Raw genomic sequence first — 21724 nt, 5'->3', positions numbered from 1 at the left:
GATTACACTGCCCCGACTACTGCCAAACAGTTAGTTCGAGAATTCTTCCCACGGTATGGTTTGCCCCGTGTCGTGTACTCAGATAATGGCCAACCGTTCTCATCCGAGCTAATGAAACATGTTTCACTTCTGTTAGGCTATCAATGGAAATTCCACTGTGTCCGACATCCCGAGGCAGCAGGTCTCGTGGAGCGGCATAATCAAACTTTGAAAATTAGACTGTCCAAAGTATGTAGAGAAAAAGGTTTCGACTGGATAGTAGCTTTACCAGTTGCGCTCTTTTACATGAGAATGGTAGCACACTCTCGAACAGGGCTATCCCCGTATGAGGTGATCTTCGGTAGACCACCAAATATGTGGGGGACGCCTATACCCCGTAAAATAACTGATGTTGATTGTAATATGCTGACAGATTACCTGGCTTCCTTGATGTCTGCACTACAATCTTGTCGTTCACAGGTAGCTGCAGCTTTTCCCGATAACACTGAGGTGAAGCCCCATGACGTGGTTCCGGGAGACTTTGTACTTATAAGGAACTTCGACAGAAGGAACCCGCTGGAGCCTCGCTGGCAGTCGCCTAAACTCGTCTTATTGACCACAAGGACAGCTGTGAAGATTGAGGGACGTAAAGGGTGGTTGCACTCGAGCCATATCAAAAAATTTCATGGACTATCATCCGACTTGAATTATCAGCCCTGCATTCCCTCACAGACTGACTCAAAACTCCCCCTGGTTGACAAGACAGAAAAGGAAAACTATAAACTGAAACTAAGGTCTAGCAAGTCAGACAATTTGATTGTTTAAGTCCTCTCCAAGGTGAATCGGTTGAATTTGTCTCTGACATGTATCCTCTAGACCGAAATAGAGAGAGAAATAGACAGAAACAGCTCAAGAAACATGCGTACTGTAAATCACTTCGTAGTCACTGCATAGTGACATTGTTAATTATGTTTTTTCTAAGTCTTCTGATTATCATTGCCAGTATATTATTACACATGTATTACCCTATTTCCAAGCGTGCTTTCAATGCTACTGCCGAACATTCTTTTAGCGAATTACCCCCGCATGAGTTGTCTTATAGATTTGCGCTGCGCAACAACACATTCATTAGTATGTTACACCATTCTCATCAGACCAGCAATGCTACAAATTGTTGGATATGTGGCCGACTCCCTCCCTATCAGAAATACAAGGGAGTTCTGCCTCTCTTTCCGTATCCATTCACACACAATGGCTCCTGTGGAGCATGGTTTAGTTTGATTAATTCCCTAGATTCAAATTCAGTAGTTTATCAAGACAACTGGGTTTGGGGAAACCTGAACCTAGTTTTACTTAAAGTCTGCTACCCTAACAAGGAGGGACTTCCCAAAAGAACAGGAACTGATCTAGAAAATGAAGTATATGGATTAGGTAACTTTACACTTAATCTCATGATCCTGACTGTTGAATCCGAAGCTACACCAATCTTGCCCGCTATGTCAGTATTTCCAGTTAGAGGCGAATTATGTGTAAGAAAGAATGGTTCAATACACATGGGCCATAGTAAATGTACCACTGTAATAGAATTCAGTGATAAAGGCAAATCTACATTTAGAGCTTCTCGTCACTCCTACTTCATCTGTGGTCACACCGCATACATACGCCTACCCCTAGATTGGGATGGTACCTGTTACATTGCATTCCTTCTGCCACCTGTTTTCCTAGCCCCGCCTGATTACCATAGGAATACCCATTTAGTACACAATAGACAGCAGAGAGATCTCCCGATTGTCGACTACACTGAAACAGCATGGGAGCAATACACAGATTTCAATAAAGGTTTCTTTCCCTACATAGGTACAGTCACTAATAGTAAGTTGATACGTAGATTAACTAGAACCCTTGAAGCAGTAGTGAATGAAACTACTTCCGCCTTAGGCAACTTAACAGAGGAGCAGTCTGCGATGCGGATTGTTGTTCTTCAAAATCGTCTTGTCCTTGACGTCATCCTGGCCGATAGGGGCAGAGCTTGTAGGGTCATCGGATCAAGTTGCTGTGTTTTCATACCAGAAAACGCGCCGTCAGTATATAAAGCCATAACTCGACTTCATAAGATCGTAAGCCAGATACACCAGAATCCAGGCACCTGGACTTGGTCCGGTTGGTTCTGGAGCGTGTTGTCAGCCTGGGGATGGAGGATCCTATCCTTCCTAGGTATTGGCTTTCTCATTCTATTCAGTTGCTGCTTGTGTCTACAATGTGGGCCAGCGATTTGTGGTCTGTGTGCCACATCGTGTATCCCGCCTTCGAATTTTCATTCAAGATCCCGGAAGAAGAAAGAAGAACAAATGATGCTATATGAACAGATTGATGGATTGATGAAGATGGATATTTCATAAGGGTCCGTAGGGGACAAGGAGGGAATGAGGAAATATGAATTTTTATGGTCAATTGTGTCCCCTATCTTAGACCCCAACGACTCCATGTACATGCTACAAGTACATGTATGTTCCCTCCAGTTCCAGCTATGAAGACGCAAATACATGTGCGTCCAACGCCAACATGTCCTCTTTCAGATCCGCCATGAATGGGTCGAATATTCCATTCCTAAGTATGATTGGCCACCGACTTTATATGGTTCACTTTTCTAGTTTTACAGTTCAGGCGAGTAGGCCCTGAATTCTGCCATCAAGCCTTTTCCTGCTTCTACCTCTGAAATGCTCCAGCCTGGACCTGCATCCGTATCCATGAACTTTGTCCTACTGCCTGCGCGGCTAACGGTGCCTGACGCGGCCTGTTGCCTGCCAAAAACTGTATTCAGCCTTCAAGTTATCTGCTCCGCTCCTCATCCAATGCATTCCTGTCTAGTAGTTTTAGGTAAACATCCTTCCAGCTACCGAGCAAAGGGCCCGGCCTCGCTGTCTTTATGCAAGTAATTCATAGCCCCTGTTACCATGGAAGATTCCTGCCCCCTCGCATCTCATGTAGACACATAGACGCTTGTACATGCACTAACAGTCAGTATAGAATAGATTCCGTCCGAGAGACCTTTCCTTTTGGATAAAACAGTTCCTTAAACAAAGATATTAGATACGATTTGGGATTAGGTTGACCTGACCCCCCAGACTTCTGTCTCCACATGTAGAGCTAAATGTCAATTTCCCTTCACCCTCCAGTTGCACGTCAATCACACGTCATGCGGCTGCGCGCGCATCTCTGCCAAACATTTCTGCTGACACTGCAGGATTCTCTTATGGATCCACCCACTTGTGACATCATTTTAAATGACGTTTCTAGTATACGCCTGTTGTTACGCCCATTTTCATTACGTATGTGTATTCTTATCTGTATTATCAGCTGTTATGCCTCCTGCATCTGTCTTAATGCAATGCTTTTCATATATATATTGTTACTTGTCAATAATGTATTGCCTATCCCTTCCTGAACCTTCGTGGTGATGGAATAAGATTGCCTGGTTCGAACCATAATTCCTTTGTAAGGAATAAAGCACTTTTCAGAACCTCTAATACCACGGATTCTGCCTCTTATTTTGACTGAGTTATTCTTACTAGACTTTTCCGCATAAAAAATAGTACAGGTAATTTAAATATTTACCACATACTGATAGGTAAAATGGTTGGTTTCATACGAATCTTTCCGAATATGTACCATCAAATATACCCACAGACAAAGAATAGGTAAAACCCTTTGATACATCAGCCCCTTTTTTAGCGAGTCATTATTGATAGTAGATGAATTGCCAAACACCCTAGGCTTTAGACATTCAGTGCAAGGTGTAGTGACAGGTATATTTGAAAAGAGTGCGGTCACCAAGCATCTAGGACAGTTGGGAAAACATGACACCAGATGTTTGGAAAACATGGAACGCAGTGCCACTTGGAAAGCTGCTGCTAAAAATTCTTACCAAGTTCAACATTTGAGGATATTGTTTGTATTTGCAGTAATTCAGCTGCGTATATGAAAAGGTTGTTTGATTACCTGTTAAAATCAATACCTGAGCTGAAGTGATTCCCTGTAAGAGATACTTGCCATTTGCAAGATGGCATGCTGAAAGCATCTCTACCAATGCTAGCGTATGAGAGAAGTGGGCCTCACAGTAGGGATTTATTTTTGTTGTTGTTTGTCACTACCAGGAAATATAAAACATATGGGTACATGTCATATGTTTTAGTTACACAGCACCCTGCCCTTAGAGTTACCTAGGGGCTACTTTAGGGATGACCTATGTGTAATAAAAGGAGAATTTAGGGCTAGGAAAATGGTTTTAAAAGCCAATCCGAAGTAGGAGTAAACTACACACACAGATACTGCAATGGCAGGTCTGAGACAGGTTTCAAAAGCTTCTATTGTGGGTGGCAGACTCACTGCTGCAGGCCCACTAGTAGCATTTGGATTACAGGGCCTGTGTATATGGTATACCACTTTGCAAGTGACTTATAGGTAAAGTGAATATCCCCATCAGATATACACCAATTTCACCATGTTTAGGCAAGAAGCACATGCACCTTAGCACTGGTTAGCAGTGGTAAAGTGCTCAGAGTCCTAAAGCCCAAAATAATATAAAGCAAAAAGTGGAGGTAAGCGGGCAAAAAGGTTGGGTAACCAGCTGGAGCAACATGAAGGGTCTTAGACTGTACACAAACGGGACAGGTTTGGGCGTAAGTCCTGACATCATCAATGAGCGTAGGCCACCAAAACTGTCTTTGACATAATTCAATAGTTTTTTTTTATACCAGGATGTCCTGCAAAAACCGAGTAATGAGTCCAAGACAACACTGTCTGTTGCAATTCCTGGGTTGGAACATATAAACGATCATTGTAATACAATAAATCTCCTTTTTTGATCAACTCAGGTAATACTGGGGCCTGGCCTTGCGCTTTTTGTATGTGAGTTAAAAAATCTTGTGGAACAGAGAGGGCAACTACTTTATTCTCTGGGATAATGGGTCTTAATTGTTCTGTACTCATCTCGGAACCATGATAACTTAAACGGGACAATGTGTCCGCTTTCTCTTGTTCCTTGCCAGGTCTATAGGTAATGATAAAATCGTATTCATTAAAAAAGAGAAGCCAACAAAGTTGGCGTGGTGTCAGGGCCTTTACACTCTGGTAGAACTGCAAGTTGCGATGGTCCGAATAAATGGTTACAGTGTGACGAGCCCCTAACAGGTGGTGACGCCATTCTTGAACAGCTAATTTAATAGCTAGCAACTCGCGTTCTGCCACTGTGTAATTCTGCTCAGCAGGCAACAGACTTTTTGAAAAGTACGCCACAGGATGAAGATGACCTGTGTCAGGATCTCTTTGGGACAAGATAGCCCCTACTGCTTCCAGAGAAGCATCTGCCTCAACATAGAATGGTTGTGTCGGGTCAGGGTGATGTAAAATAGGTGCTTCAGTGAAAGCCTTCTTGAGACTTTGGAAGGCAGTTTCTGCCTCATCAGACCAGTGAAAGCGGATTCCCTTCTTCAATAGGTGAGTGATGGGAGTTACTAAGGCTGAGAAACTTGGGATGAATCGTCAATAAAAATTTGCAAACACCAAGAATCTCTGAATGTCTTTGGTAGATCCTGGAGTGCCCCAACGTAAAATGGCCTGCACTTTAGATTGGTCCATAGCAATGCCATGTGGGGAAAGAACATAACCTAAGAAATCTACGGTAGTGGCATGAAAAACGCATTTGTCTAATTTGACAAACAGCTGATGTTCTCGCAGGCGTTGGAGGACTGCTCTTACATGGCCAATGTGTTCGTCGGTGGAAGTGGAATAAATCAGGATGTCATCAATGTAACAGATGACACAGATGTCTAGGAATTCTTGTAGGACTTCGTTTATAAAAAACTGGAACACTGCAGGAGCGTTACAAAGCCCAAATGGCATCACTGTATACTCAAAGAGGCCAAACTTGGTACGAAATGCAGTCTTCCACTCATCCCCGTCTTTTACCCTGATAAGGTGATAAGCACCTCTTAGATCGAGTTTTGTGAAGATGGTGGAATTACGCACTTGATCCAATAAAACGGGTATGAGTGGAAGAGGGTATCTATTTTTTACTGTGACTTTGTTGACCGCGCGATAATCGATGCAGGCGCGAAGATCTTTGTTTTTGTTCGGGACGAAGAACAAAGGAGAACTCACAGGGGAGGTGGAGTGACGAATAAACCCCTTCATCAATAAGTCGCCAAGATATTCTCGCAGATAACGGGTCTCTGGATCGGACAAGGCATACACTCTACTACAAGGCAGGGTGGCTCCAGGAATTAGATCGATTCGGCAGTCGTATGACCGATGCGGAGGCAGTTGAGTAGCCTGAACCTCCGAGAACACATCATGAAAGTCTTCATAGATTTGTGGTAACTTAATCTCTTGTGTCTCAGAGTTTACACAAACAGAGGCGCAATGTAGAGGTGTAATGGGTGGGTTGTTGCCGCTGTTGGTAACAAGACTTGGAAAAGTAAGTAGAATCCAGAGAGACAGTTCTTTTGACCCAATCGATTTTGGGATTGTGCACCTGCAGCCAAGGCATTCCTAATATGGCTCCAAATACTGGGGTATCAATCAAATTGAATTGTATTTGTTCAGAATGACCGTCAGCACAAATCATGGTCAAAGGTAGTGTTTGGAATTGAATTAAACCTGAGGTCAATTCGGAACCGTCAACAGCTCGAACAGGTTCAGGAATGGTCTTCCTCACTGTAGAAATGTTTAAGGTGTTGGCTAACCCTATATCTAAAAAGTTGCCAGTGGCTCCCGAATCTAGAAGAATCGGAATCACTTTTCTGGTCTGAGCCGCCAAAAGCAAGGTAACAATAAGAGTTACGTGTCGAGGTGCAGCGGAAACAGTATTGGTCAAATGTTGAGAAGAGACCCTTGATTCTGATGTGCTCGATAAGGAGGTCTCTTTCCTTACCGGGCTGATACGTTTTCCGACTGATCGGAATCCAAAAGAGACGAATCAACACAACCAATCGCCTTACGTGATGTTCTTGGTTTTACGGAACAGTCCCGGGCGAAATGTCTGGGTTTTCCACAATATAAACACAACTTAAGTCTACGTCTGCGGTCCTTTTCATCTTGGGACAATGGTCCTCTAATACTACCTATTTGCATAGGTTCAGTACCATCTGATGAAGAATGGACGGCTTCCTTTTTCTCTTGCTTTAGTATAAGTTATCTGGGCGTATCATTACGGTGCTTTTCTCCCTTGTGTTCTCCCAAACGATGGTCTAAGCGCACCACTAGATCAATAAATTCCATACAATCTGTAGGAAGGTCTACGATTTGAGCAAGGACATCCTTGATCACGTCTCGGAGCCCCCGGTAAAACAATGACGTTCTTTTTTCATTAGGCCATTCAGTTTCAGCAATGAGGCGATTAAAGGATGTAATATACGTTAATAAATCCTTTGAGCCCTGACGTAAATTCAGGAGCTCGTTGTCACTAGCCTGAACAAATTGATGTCTGGCAAACAATTTTCGCATCTCTGTTTTAAATCTCAAAAAATCGTGTAATATAGGATCGTCTCTTTCAACAAAAGGGATGGACCATGTTGCGGCTACTCCACCCAAATATGACAAAACAAAAGCCACCTTAGCCGCATCAGAGGGAAATGCTGCTGGACGGCAAAAAAATGCAGTTGACACTGAATCATGAATATATTGTATTTACTATGGTCTCCGAAGAAATGTTCTGGTGGGGCCAAAGGAACCGGTGTCGGAGTGCTGACAGAGACGTTTACATGGTGGACTGTGAGCGTCTCAGCATGCATTGTATTAAAATTAAACCGAGGGGGCTGCAGCACTACTTTGGGTTTTACTGAATCATCCCATGGACTAGTATGCGGTGTATAACGTTGTAAATCAGTTTTTAGGGTGGTGTTTTCGTTTTTTTAAGGTAACTACCTCTTGTTGTAACTCTACGAGTGGTCTGGTTAACTCTTGCATGGAAAGAGAGTCTTGACCTAAAGCTACGGGATCACTAGTTGAGGTGTCCATCGCCCAGGCCGACCTTAAATATTGTGGCTTGACTTTCTGTTATGATGGTCTAACCACTCACCTGAAATCCAGGTAGTCGACAGGGGCGATGAATAATGATCCGACCCACCCAGAATATATCCCAGCCTCACTGAATTACAGAAACAGTGATCCTGGCAAACACTCTAAGAGGGAAGGGGTTTTGGGAAGAGAAACAAAACAGAGAGAAGAGACACTGCAGACTCTGCTACCAGGACCTGCCGGGATCTTACTTGCAGAATCGTCTACTTCTGTCTGTTCTTAGTGAAAACAACACATGCACTATATCAGTAACTATACCAATGATACAGACAATCGTAGATGCGTTATGCTATCAATGTTAATCACCTGAAATAGCGAGAACCTCCTGTACTTGGTACTATGTCGTTCTCAATACACTTGTTGCAGTAACAGGTTATCATAAATCATCACACTAGAAAAAGGCTAATATAGGTAGAAAAGAAAACAACATGTGACATGTAAATAGAGTCTGTGTATTCCAGCTTAACTTTCTATATACACAGACATAATCAGTATCTCACCTTAGCGTTATCTGTATTGCTGCCCTACGGACCACGTAAAATCAGCATGGACATCTGTCTGTCATCAACTAACAGCTTCCTTATGAATATCCTTGTCTTACAACAGCAAGATGAAATGTTCACAGCAGGTTCTATAAATGTGCCTGATTAATTCTTCAGGTTTTTAATCAGTTCAACATTAACTAAAACGATCTAGAAACAAAAGCTCCTTGAAATACAAAGTGCAATACATACAGGGTTAAAGAATGCATTTGGCATTCACACTTTCTCAAAAAACAAAATAATTGTAGAAACAACCAGAATCTACCAATTACAATAAAGGATGCATTCAGCATTCACACATCTCCATTAGCTGCTCTGTCTTTAAATCATTACATGTCCATTAGCAGCAATGTCATTAAAGCAAAACATTTCCATTAGCAATGATGGCTTGAAAGTAAAACTTTTTCTTTTGCAATGATGTCTGTAAATCAAAAGAACTTATCTTCCTGGAAAGTCCTGAATCAAGGTTGGAGCCGGCTCGAAGAAACTCAGAAAAGCTTTCAAGTTTGTTGCTAGGAGACAGCACTATCCTCAGCTGGCAGAAATGAAAGTCAAGCAGTATCTTATTACGAAATGGAATTTTTCTTTTTCTACCTGGACAGACCCTTGCGCTTCCATTTTGTAATAAGATACTTTTGAAAATAAACGAGGAAGGATTGTCCCCTCTATATGCTTTTGCTGTCAGAAAATTGAAAGAATAACTGCATCAGCTAGAAACGCTCATACCACGATTTAAATCAAGTATTGTGTGACATCTATAAAGGGTCTCTTTTTTATGAAATAACAACTGTCCTGAAGATGGTCTGACGGATTGATGCCACCCAAGACCGAAACGTCGACTCCATCATCTATTTTCACAATATCTGCTATATACAGTTGATTATTTTCTCAAGAATGAGATATATCTCTGTCTAAATATATTGGAATAGATGTCTTTTTCATGAAATGTGGATATGACTTGACCCTTTCTTTCATGATTTATTGCTCAACCAATGGTGTACCTGTACTCCTTTTTACCTTGATTTATACATAAAAATATTTGTGTTTATTTCACAAAAAGATTTCCCGTGTGTGTTGCTCTTTATATTTAACGATTGAATCAGTTGATTGATATCTTTCATTGGTGTTAATTTAGAAATACACTTGCCAATTAATTTCTGTTGAATTATACAGCTAGATAGTTTGTTTTGAACAAAATCCCTTGTTGGCACTTTGATCTTTTCAACTTGTCTGCCCAAGCCCCCAAGGGTATATTGGGTCTTTCCCTTCATCTGTATCCTTCCCACTAGAGTGGCAGGTTACACAGGTACTGTAGGATGCATCTGAGGATGTCCTGATCTTGGACCAAAAAACCTTTCAAAGGTCTTGTCTTGACCCAAGTGTCCTGCCAGGGGCATCTCGTGATCCAGCTCCAGTAGGAAGTACTTGTACCATTTGGGGTCTACCAGGGCCCTAGCTGTTCCATGCACAGGAGCAAAAAGCTCACTGTAAAGGAGATTGTTCTCCCAGTAAATGTGATAACTCTCAGAGACATCACCTGCTGTTTGGGCTTCAGCCTGTTTCCTCATGCCCTAAATGGTTGGACACTTCCTTTGTGCCCTACAGAACTCCTCCTTGGTGGGTCCTACTTCTACATGCCATACAGCAAGTGTAGGTATGTCACCAAGGGAAATGGGCTCCAGGACAGTGCGCAGTGGCAGTGGGCTCCAGGGAAACCACCGCAGTTGCCCCAACCACCTCATTAGGAAGACACTCAGGGGCAGGTTTAATACACCCTCTGCCTTTCCCCTTTTTAGCAGGTGGCTAGGCCATTGTTACAGGCTCTAGCCTTTTTATACTCCAATCCTGTACAGCCATAGAACTTATCGCTGCACAGATCCAATCAGGTATCACCTACATCTCCACATGGGTCTTGAACTTCACTTCTTTACATATGGTGTGTTTAAGGTAATTACCCAGCAAACAATGTACAGGCATGGCAGGATTCACAGCAAATTTTAGTAGACCTGTATTCCACCCCCCACTTAAATGGAACCAGGGCCACAGGACAGTGACCCCCTCTGTTGTCAGCCACCACAACCTGGTGGAATGCATTATGAAATCCTGCTCTGGGGAAATCAGCTGACTCCTTATCATAGTCATGCTGGCTCCTGTATCCCTCAGAGCCTCCACACCTTGTCCATTGATGCTGACCCATTGCCTGTACTTTGTAGTGTGTGGGGGCATATGGACCTGAGGAACCATCTTACTGTCACCCAGGGAAACTAGGGTAACCCCACTAAACTCCCCCTCCATTAACTGGGACAAACTCCACTACCCTAGCCACCCCTGGATCCGTTCCTCCAGTGAGAGAGGGTGCTGTTTTTGGACACTTGGGATCCCCTTTGGAGTGTCCATAGTCAAAGCACACATAGCACTTGGGAGTTTTGGGTTGCTGACTTTTGTCAGGGTAGTTTTTCTTCTGGTGGCTAGATTGGAAATTAGAACCAGACCATTTTCCCTTTGAGTTGTTTATAGGACTTTTAATGGACATTTTTATGCCCCCCTCCTTCATCTGTTGGGAACCCTGACCACCCCTTCGGGAGTACCCCCCAGATGTCTTCTTGGAAACACTGGTGCTGACCCAGATGTCCGCCTCCTCAGCAAGTTTTCTAGGGGTCAGTTAACTTGCTATAAACTAGGTGTTCATGTAGCTCTGAGAAAAAAATTTCAAGCATTGGCTCCATTAAAATTATGTTGCACAGCCCTGTATGATCCTCAACCTTGCTGTCTCTCACCCAGACCTTTATTGCCTTGCTGGCACAATCCAAGAAATCCACCTATGCTTGTGATAAGATCTTGTGGCTGCCCCTGAATCTAGGTTTATACACTTTGGGGCTGATTTCAAACTTGCTGACTAGGATTGCTTTCATTGCAGTGTGGCTTGTCTGGTCCTCTACCTCCATTGCAAGTAGTGTGCCCCTCTCCACCGTGGGCATTTGACTCCAAAAGCTACCACTCCAAAACTCCTCTGGGACCTTGTGCACTCTCAGAGCCACTTCATAGGCTGCAAACCATTTGTCTATGTAATCGCCTACCACTTAACTGGGCATGAAATCCATTGGGATTCTGAATCAGGACTCACCTGTGGACACTGCAGGTCTGCTGCCACCATTGCTGTTGCTGGGCCCCTCTCTCAGGGCTCTGATGTCCAATCAATCAATCAGTGTTTGTTAAGTGCGACTACTCACCTGTGAGGAACTCAAGGTGCTGGGGGCTGCAGGTCCTGCTGGGCTCAGTCGAAGAGCTAGGTCTTGAGATCCTTTCTTGAATTGAGTCAGCGACGGGGATAGCCTGAGGAGGAGAGGGAGGATGTTTCAGGTTTTCACAGCAAGGTAGGAAAAGGATTTTTCTCTGGTCCTGGTCTTGCTGATCCTAGGGGCATTGGCAAGGGCCAGTTCAGCAGAGCGGAGGTAAATGGTGGGTACGTGGAATGAGAGGCGGTGGTTCAGATATGCTGGTCTGGCTTCGTTGAGGGCTTTGTAGGTGTGAATGAGGAGCTTGAACGTGACTCTATTGTTGACTGGGAGCTGAGGATCAGTCTGACTGTGGCATTCTGAATGTTCTGTAGTTTCCTGAGGAGTTTCTGGGTGACACCTGCATTGAGTGTGTTGCTGTAGTTGAGTCTGGTGATGATGAGTGCGTGGGTGACTATCTTTCTGGCCTCAGTGGAGATCCATCTGAAGGTATTTAGAAGCAGGCGAAGGGTGTGGAGGCACGATGATGAGACAGCATTGGTCCGGTGGTTCATCATGAGTGAGTAGCCCAGTATGATGCAGAGTTTCAGTGCGAGTTCTGTAGGTGTTGGGGGATTTTTAACACAGTGGCCCACCAGGAGTCTTCCCAGGCAGAGGTGTTGGGCCCCAAGATGAGGTCTTTGGTCTTGTCCAAGTTGAGATTTCGGCAGCTGTCTCTCATCCAGGTGGCGATGGCCTTCATCCCATCATGGAAGTTGTTTCTGGCAATTGTGAGCTCATTGATTAGCAAGCGGATCAGCTGGATGTCGCAGAGCATAGGAGATGATGTTGAATCCATGGTTCCTGACTATGGTTGGGAGTGGGGCCATGAAGATGTTGAAGAGGGCGGGGCTCAGGGAGGAGCCCTGGGGGACTTTGCAGCTGATCTCTTTGGGTTCTGAGAAGAACGGTGGTAGTCTGACTACCAATGACGAAGGAACGGATGCAGTCAAGGCAGTGGCAGCGAGGAGGGCATTCTCGGTGCTGTTGTTGCCTCGAAAGCCAGATTGAGAAAAGTCCAGGACGTGGTTGGCTTCTATGAACTCGTAGAGTTGTGCATTGATGGCCATCTCAATGACCTTGGCTGGGAAGGGGAAGAGGGCGATGGTCTGAAGTTATGGAGTCTGTTGGGTTGGCTGATGGTTTCTTCCACAGGGGGTTGATCTTGAAGTGCTGCCAGTCGTCGGGGAAGGTGGTAGGTCTCAATGGAGCAGCTGATGGTACGGCGTAGTTCTGGGGCAATAGTGCATCTGTGGAAGATGCAGTGCAGGCAGGGGTCCGAGAGGGATCCGGAGTAAATAGCATTCATGGTATTGAGGGTGTCGTCTGCGGTGAGCGGGGTCCAGTTGAGCAGGATCTGTTGGGGGCGGTTGCATCATGTTTGATGGTAGTGGGGGCAGGTCTAGAGTGTCAAAGCTCTCTCCTGAGGTCATGGGCCATTTTTCTTTCTTCCTTTGCCAGCTTTCACTACTCAAGAGCCTGCTCCTTCTCTAGTTTAGTAAGGGCCAGCTCTTTCTCTAATTTGCCAGCTCCAGGTTTCATGATGACACACTGGTTTTCTGTGGGCCTCCAATCCTGTAAGGATGTTACCCCCCACATCAGCAGGCTGCAAGGTAAGATCTCCATCTTGGCCTTGCACCAATCTTTCTTCATCAGACTCCGACCCCTCCACCTCATCCAGTTCTCCTTCTGGGAGGGCTGCTGCCCATGATCTCAAGGCTTTCTGAAGTTCTGTACTTCCCCTATGGAACACCCTTCTCATCTGACAGAACCCCTTGAGCTGGGCCACTGCGTATGACTCCAGGATGGCTCGCACAATTTAATCTTGCCAGGTAGGACCACATATATTGTTGAGAGAATGAGTATGGGTAAAATGATTTTTTGAAAAATCATATCTTATGCATAGAGTTACAGTGAAAACTGAATTACAATAAAGTATTGCACAAAACAAGTCTTATTCTGACCGCTGATAACCAATGTTAGAAATCGGGTCTCTAGTTGGGATGGGTATGCACCCTGTCCAAGTAGGGACCACAATCCTAGTCAGGGTAAGTTAGATACACACTAAAATATAACCTGTGCTTACCCTCTGGTAGCTTGACACATAACACACAGGTTTATCTAAAGAGGCACTGTGTAAAGTATTTGTGCAACACACACACAGTAACACAATGAAACACCACAAAAAGACTCCTTACAAGAATAGAAAAATAGAGAATATATTTATGAGTAAATCAACACCAGAACAACAAAAACCCAATGAGTAGAACTGGAGTTATGAATTTTTAAAGAATAAACCAAGAATACTGCTTAGAAGTCAAGAGCGATGAAAGGTTACTTGAGGACACACCAGACAGGGGTAAATCCAAAGTTGAGGCCTACCGCAATCGAGGATAGGCCGGCTACATGACCGAGACAGTTCCCGCTGACAAAGTACATTGGATTGAGCAAAGCGTCAACATTGATGACTTGAGGCGAAGAGTAGTCACGCGGGTCTTCGATCCGAGGATGGAGGCAAGTGTTGGTGCCGATCCACATTGTCAATGGAAACTTCGGTGTGAAACCCCTTTGTAATGCAGGCATGGTATCGATGTTGAGCTGCGCTGTCCATCAGAGTTGAGCCACACCAGCTGTAGAATTGCTGTTGTAAACAACTGTTGCTTCGCCGTTAAAGGCAATGCGTCAGTTCCGTTTGGTACAAAGTCACTGCTGCGTCGTGTCGATGATGGAAAAAATTCAAGAACCCACAGGCAAGGGTAGCTTTTACAGATGGCAGAGTCCAGCACCACTAGCGTGATGGCAGGATATATATTGTGTCCCCATGACTTCAGAAAACAGGAGGCAAGCCAGCAAGCCCTTGGAGTCACTCAGGGTTCAAGTGAGAGGGGTCCAGTCCATGTCTTAATCAGGGCAGAGTTCAGCAGACAACAGGGCAGCTCAGCAAAGCAGAGAAGCAGTTCCTCAGAACAGCAACTCAAGGCAAAGTGACAATCCTTACAGCATAGCAATTTTTACTCCAGCAGAGGTCTTCCCAGGTCCAGAAGTGTACTGAACTGGTAGGGCCAGAACCCCAGTACTTATACCCAAATGTTCCTTTGAATTCGGGGGTAACTTCAAAGCACCTCTTTGAAGTACACAGGTCCCCTGTCATCCCAGCCCTGTCTATCATGCTATCTGTGGGGGTTAATCAGTCCTTTGTGTGGGACACAGGATAATGCCTATTCAGATGTAAGTGTTATCTTCCACTTCTCCTTCCTGCCAAGGAAGGCTATCAGAATGCAGATAAATGCAGATGAGTCCTCTGTCACACCGACGCTTCCTGTATTTGTGGCTGTCTAGAGGGAATGCATAAAGTGTAGCTGTCACCCAGCTCAGACGTGTATTGGAAACAGGCTGCAAGGCACACAGAGCACTAAGAGAAAAGAAATATTAATCTTCTAACAGTGCCATTTCTAAAATAGTAATGTCAAATCTAACTTTACCGCTAAAGAGGATTTGCCATTACCATTCCACAGATATGAAACATGATTTAGCTACTCCTTTCTAATCAGTTTTTACAACTTAAAATTGTTTTGAGGAATTCCCAATGCTAGCGTATGAGAGAAGTGGGCCTCACAGTAGGGATTTATTTTTGTTGTTGTTTGTCACTACCAGGATATATAAAACATATGGGTACATGTCATACGTTTTAGTTACACAGTACCCTGCCCTTAGAGTTACCTAGGGGCTACTTTAGGGATGACCTATGTGTAATAAAAGGAGAATTTAGGGCTAGGCAAATGGTTTTAAAGGCCAATCCGAAGTAGGAGTAAACTGCACACACAGATACTGCAATGGCAGGTCTGAGACAGGTTTCAAAAGCTTCTATTGTGGGTGGCAGACTCACTGCTGCAGGCCCACTAGTAGCATTTGGATTACAGGGCCTGTGTATATGGTATACCACTTTGCAAGTGACTTATAGGTAAAGTGAATATCCCCATCAGGTATACACCAATTTCACCATGTTTAGGCAAGAAGCACATGCACCTTAGCACTGGTTAGCAGTGGTAAAGTGCTCAGAGTCCTAAAGCCCAAAATAATATAAAGCAAAAAGTGGAGGTAAGCAGGCAAAAAGGTTGGGGGAAGACCAGCCTAAGCATGACAGACCTAACAACATGCGTATTCTAGTCACATTGATTTAATTATTCTACATCTTAGGATATGATGGCTGATGGAGGACATGAAAGTGCTAGAGAGGGAAGAGAGTGGTCACACTTCACTTCTCCGAATTGCGACAGACCTAATTCGCCAGGCATCATCATTCCTATCCAAGCCCCATGGTCAAATCTTGGAGGCCACCAATAATCATAGGAATGTGAAGTGGGAAGCTGTGTGTTCCTCTCCTGAGGTGCCGGTGAGTATGTTGGCTGATGTTATTTCCCACATGGCAGTGCTGTCTGATAATCGGGAGAATAATTACATTATCATCGCTGAGCACGTTAAGTTGTTTTCTGGTCTTAAACATGTCTTTCTAAAGAATTTCAGGAAGGTTACTGAGAAGGTAAACCAAGTCTAGTGGTCCTTTCAACAGTGCAAAGAGTCAAAGAACAACCTACTTAAAGTGTTGAGTAAGGCGTGAAATTAGGGACTGTGGAATACTATGTTGGTATGCAATAAGGCAAGCAAAGGCAAACTGGGAAAGCAGCAAATCAGAAGACTTTTTAGAAGCCTCTACCAATAATGATTGGAGGAAATTGTGTCAGTTAATGAGAATAGGTAGTGGGAACTTAGCCAAGCCAGCAGATACGTCTATTCTGCCATGAGAGTGGGTCACCCATTTTGTGAACCTTTACTCATAATCTTGAGAAACTGACTTGATCCGAATTAGCTGCAAGGGAAACTGTTTTTACTCCTGAGTTTACTTTCCCACCTGTCGTTTTCACTTTAGCCGATAGAGCAGCTGCATTCTTCTCCCATCAGACTGGAAAGGCATCAGTTCTGGGCAAGATCCCAGCTGATCTCTTTAAATCAGATCAAAGTATCTGGATCACCTACATTAATGTTGTCTCTAATGATGTTTCGGCCAGGGCAGTGATTCCCAACTCAGGGAAAGGGGCAAAGATTGTTCCTGTCTTGAAAAAGAACCCCAAAAATTGTGTAACTACCACCCAATTAGTCCCCTCAACAACCTGCAAAAGGTTTTGGTGGCAAACAGGTCCTGAAGAGATTATTATAATGAATTGATGGAAACCACATCCTCTCCCATCTCAGGTAGAATTTAGGTCTGAAATGTGTTCCATCTACCAGGTTGTCCGTTTCTTGATAACTAAGTGGAAGTCTGTGGAAATTGGGGGAGGTGACCTTTTTTGTTACATTCATTGATATCCGAGCTGGTTTTGATTTGGTCCCCAGGTAGAAACTTTGAGAGGTTCTCCTTTGGCTGGGAATGCCTTGTAATTTGTTAAATATCATTGTGTGCCTCCTCGAGGGGAACTTTTGCCTGGGTTCATTGTGGTGTGAACGGCAAACTAAATCAGGAAATTGGCATTGATAAGGGTGTTCATCAGGGTTGCGTCCTGGCTCCCAGTCTTTTTCTTTCGCATATCAACAATTCTGTTAACTTCCTGGTCAATTGTGCTAATGATTTCCCTATGATAGCAGGTCAGAAAATTCCTGCCCTCTTCTTTGCAGATGACACCCTTCTGCTGCCCAAAACCAGGTCTGGTTTGCAAACCCTTGTTGAGAGATTTTATACTTTTTGCATGTTACACTGCCATGAAGTAGAATAGAATGGAATAGAATAGGAAGTGTTAAGGGATATGAATACCTCAGGATTTGTTTGGCTGACTCTGGCTCATGGCCCAACAGATCTGTAAAAGTTCACTCTTGCTAGCCCACGGAGCTGCGACCATCCTTAGATTTGCTAAAAAGGCACCTTGGTATCCAATCCTCCAAGCAATGTAAATTTATAAAGCTCAACCAAGGGGAGCAGCATTGTATGGTGCAGATTTTTGGGGTCATTGTTCCACAGACCCCTTGGGGATTAGTGAGAATAATGCCATGAGAGCTCTTATGGGTATGGGAAGAAGTACCCCCCCCCCTAGTTCCGTTTAAACTAGACCTCGATCTTAAACCAGTCTCTGCATTGTCTTCATTAAGGTCATTACTTTACGGGGTCTGTATATGAGCCATTGAGGAATTACAATTGTACAGAGAGGGCCTTGCTGACATTCTTAACCTATGTAGCTCCAAGAAGATCAAGTGACTGGCCTACTCTAAAAAAAATACTGTATGGCCTGGGTCTACATAATCTTTGGGAAGCCTTCTTTTATCGCATCCACAGTGGTTACTGATATCAAAACTAGATACCGTGAGAGAGTTATTGCCCAGAATGAATTTCTAGTTCCACAGGCAGCTGCGCAAGTTTTTTTTTTATTACAAGAGAGCATGCCCAAGGATAAGGATTTATCCAGCATGAGCACTCTTGCTTTACTTAAAGTTTAGGTACAGCAACATGCCGACATCTATGTTCATATCAAAATGGGCTCCTCCACAAGCAAGGCCCACTCTGTGCCAGTCTTGTGTTATATTTGATGAGACCGAGGATGAGACTGCCTTTTGGGGATGTCACACCACACTAATGCTCTTAATATTTGCAACATCCTGTAAAAATGATCATAGCGGCCTAGAACACTTATTTTATTGTGAATTTCTATCATTCTATTGGAAGGATATCTGGACTCATCTTTGTAAAATATTCCATACAAACATTGTACTGGATCCCGCCACGATACGCCTAGGCCTTTATGCCTCTGTTTGTACTCCTTTGATTTAAGAATCGGATCTGGCCCTCCTCGACCTTGTACTGCTGATAGCTACGAAAATTATCCTCCTCGACTGGAAAAATGTTATGCATGTCTCATACCATACTTGGTGAGCCTGGGTCACTTTACTTAGGAGTACTCATTCCACACAAATGATGGTGCCCAGTAATCCCACAGTACAGCAGACGCTGAGGAGCTCTCTCGTCTCCTTTATCACACAATCACTGTTACCTTCATACCATGTAGGTTAAATGGCTCAGTTGAGTCATTTATATTCTTACTGTTTCTCTCTGTACCACATGTTCTCCTATGTCCTAGGCCTTTTCTCTTTTCTTGCTTGTCTCTCTGTCTTTCATCTATCCTATTCTACTCCATTTCTCTGCTATCTATTTTATTATGACTGCATTTTGGGTTCAATAATATCCTACTGGGCCACCTGCACACTTAAGTGTTACAACGAATCTTAGTTTATAGATTTACTTGGTTGATCATCTCATTTGATGATGTTCATTCTCATACTTGCTGGCATCTACAGTTTTCAATGAAGAGGCAGTATTATTAGCCACTGGCTCAATTGTTATGTATAACTTACACTTTTTCTGGTTTCTTGTTTACCACTCTGTATCTTGTGGAAAGTCTTTCAATAAAATGTTCTGAAAACAAACAAAACAAATTGTGAAACGGATTCTGCTTGCGTGATAGTGATTGCGCGGTCTAATTTTCTTTTTTGCATCATGGTCTATTAGACATAAAGTTACGGCCCAAGTAAAACCCACCTCTATTTAAGGGCTTTTCCATGGATAAGCTTTAGAAAAATGAATTCGTTTGTTTTGATTGCATTTTAATGAGTGAGAGCTATTTTTTTCTATTTTAATATTTTTAATCAATCTTTCTATTTTTTCTGCTTCTCTTATGACTGTAGGGCTTTTAGCTTGTTTTGATTGATTTTAGTATTGATCTTTGCCTTATCCTGTAGGTATGGATGTCAGAAATGGGAGTCTCTAGTTGGCAAGGGCTTGCACATTTATTCAAGCAGGGAACCTTCTTCCTAGTCAGGATAAGGGAGTTACACTCCTAAAATAACCCCTGCTCACCCCCTTAGTAGCTTGGCATGAGCGGTCAGGCTTATCTTAGAGACAGTGTGTAATGTATTTGCACATAACCAACAGTAATACAGTGAGAACACTACAAAAGAACACCTCACCAGTTTTATAAAAAGTATCCAATATTTTATACACTCAAAACAAGACCAAAACGATAAAAATCCACGATACAGTACTTAAAAAAGGTGTACTTTTGCAAGAATACTTGAAAAAACACAGTTCGTACGAGTCATTAGCTCCTTCCGGGGCTACCGCGATGCTGAAAACAACAGAGTCTAACAGTTCCAGCTGACCGTGTAGGTACAGGCCAACAAAAGCGTGAAAAGCCTCAGTAACAGTACCTTTGTCATTGCGGCTGACACGTTGCTGTGAGTCAGTTGTGGCAACCGTTGCAGTTGCATTACAAAATGGAAGCGGTGCAGGGTGCGGTGTCCTCTCGATGCGGTGAAGGCAGCGGCACAGTGACGATCATCTAGATGGCGTTGGTGAGACCAAGGCTTACAGTGCAGGACGAGACGGTGCTCGATGGTGAGCTGGCAGATTGCGGTGCAGGCGACAGAGCTGGTTACTGGGAGCTGGCACGGTCGGCCCAGACGTCTGTGTGGGACGATGCGATGCGTTTTGAAACTTACGAGCGGTGCCTCCAGCCATTGATGCGGTCACGGGTGTCGAAGTCAGTGGCAGCGACGGCATCGGTGAGACCAGGATGGCAAAGTGAAGCGAGGCGGTGCGGTGTGCGGTGCGCACAGGTCATAGCGGAGGCAGCATCGGTCGTCATCGTTTGTAAGATCAGGGTTGCTGTGCAAGATGGGATGGTGTGGTCTGCGGTGCCGTCAGGACACTGAGTCAGCGACGGAGTCAGTGACGGAGTCGGTTGCGGTTCCCTTCTCTGTGGCAGCTGAAACAGTGGTTCCAGAAGCTGTACCCAGAGGTTGGTGAAGTCTTTGCAATCCCTAAGACTTCAGATCAGGAGGCCAGCTTTAATTCAGGCCCTTGGAGATACTTAATAAAGAAGTTGTAGAAAGTTCAGTCCAGTCCTTTCACTGCCCAAGACAGAAGCATCCACTGCAGGCCAACACAGCAAAGCACTCAGCAAAGTGGTAGTTCCTCCTCACAGTTTCTCCAGCTCTTCTTCTTGGCAGTCTTCTTGGTCCAAAAGAGTTCTAAAGTTCTAGGGTCTGGGCCCCAATATTTACACCCCAAAAGCCTTTGTTCTCTGAAGAGAGAGATTGTCTTTGCCCAGCCAGAACCAGTTCTGTCCTCTCAGGTGCAGGAGGTGGAGACAGCATTGCCAGAGGCAGACCCGGCCCATTCAGGTGAAAGAGAATCTCCCCCCCCTACTCAGCCCAGGTCTATTCAGCCCATCCCTGACCCATCTAGACTCTCAAGAGCCACTGCTCCTCTCCAGCCTATGTCATCCCAAAGCCAGATAGTCAATCCACAAACTCAGCAGAGGCATACTGGATGGCTAAGCAAGAAAATACTTACTTTCGAAAAGTGGTATTTTCAAACACAGAATGTAAAAATCATCTTTACTAAAAGATGCATCTTTAGATTCTTAGTTCAGGCATACTAAACTTTATTTTCCTACCTTGTTCCGAAGGGGTAGTTATGTTTATAAGATGTTATAAACAAACTCCTTATTCTGTCCTATAGAAACAGATAGACTTGCAATAGTGAAAAACAAAATTTGCAGTAATCCACTATCAGGACATGTCACGAACATCAGTGCATGTCCTACCTTTCACATACACTGCACCCTACCATAATGGGTACCATGGGCCTATCTTCAGGGGGTGACTGATATGTTAGAAAAGGGAAGGTTAGGGCCTGGAAAGTGGGTACACTTGCCAAGTCGACATGGCAGTACCAGACTGCACACAGGCTCTGCAATGGCAGGCCAGAGATACATTTACAGGCTGCTTGTGGGGTACACAATCAGTGAG

At 44.1% G+C, this 21724-nt stretch overlaps 1 protein-coding gene across 4 annotated transcripts in view; it reads left to right on the top strand.

The window, feature by feature from the left end:
- Positions 1-21724, top strand: part of LOC146869257 (olfactory receptor 4B13-like) — a 179144-nt gene that overhangs the window by 152693 nt on the left and 4727 nt on the right. The window lies entirely within an intron of this gene.

The sequence above is a fragment of the Triturus cristatus genome, chromosome 1_1 (genome assembly GCF_964204655.1).
Source record: "Triturus cristatus chromosome 1_1, aTriCri1.1, whole genome shotgun sequence".
Taxonomy (NCBI): domain Eukaryota; kingdom Metazoa; phylum Chordata; class Amphibia; order Caudata; family Salamandridae; genus Triturus; species Triturus cristatus.
This window is presented reverse-complemented; position numbering and strand designations above follow the sequence as displayed.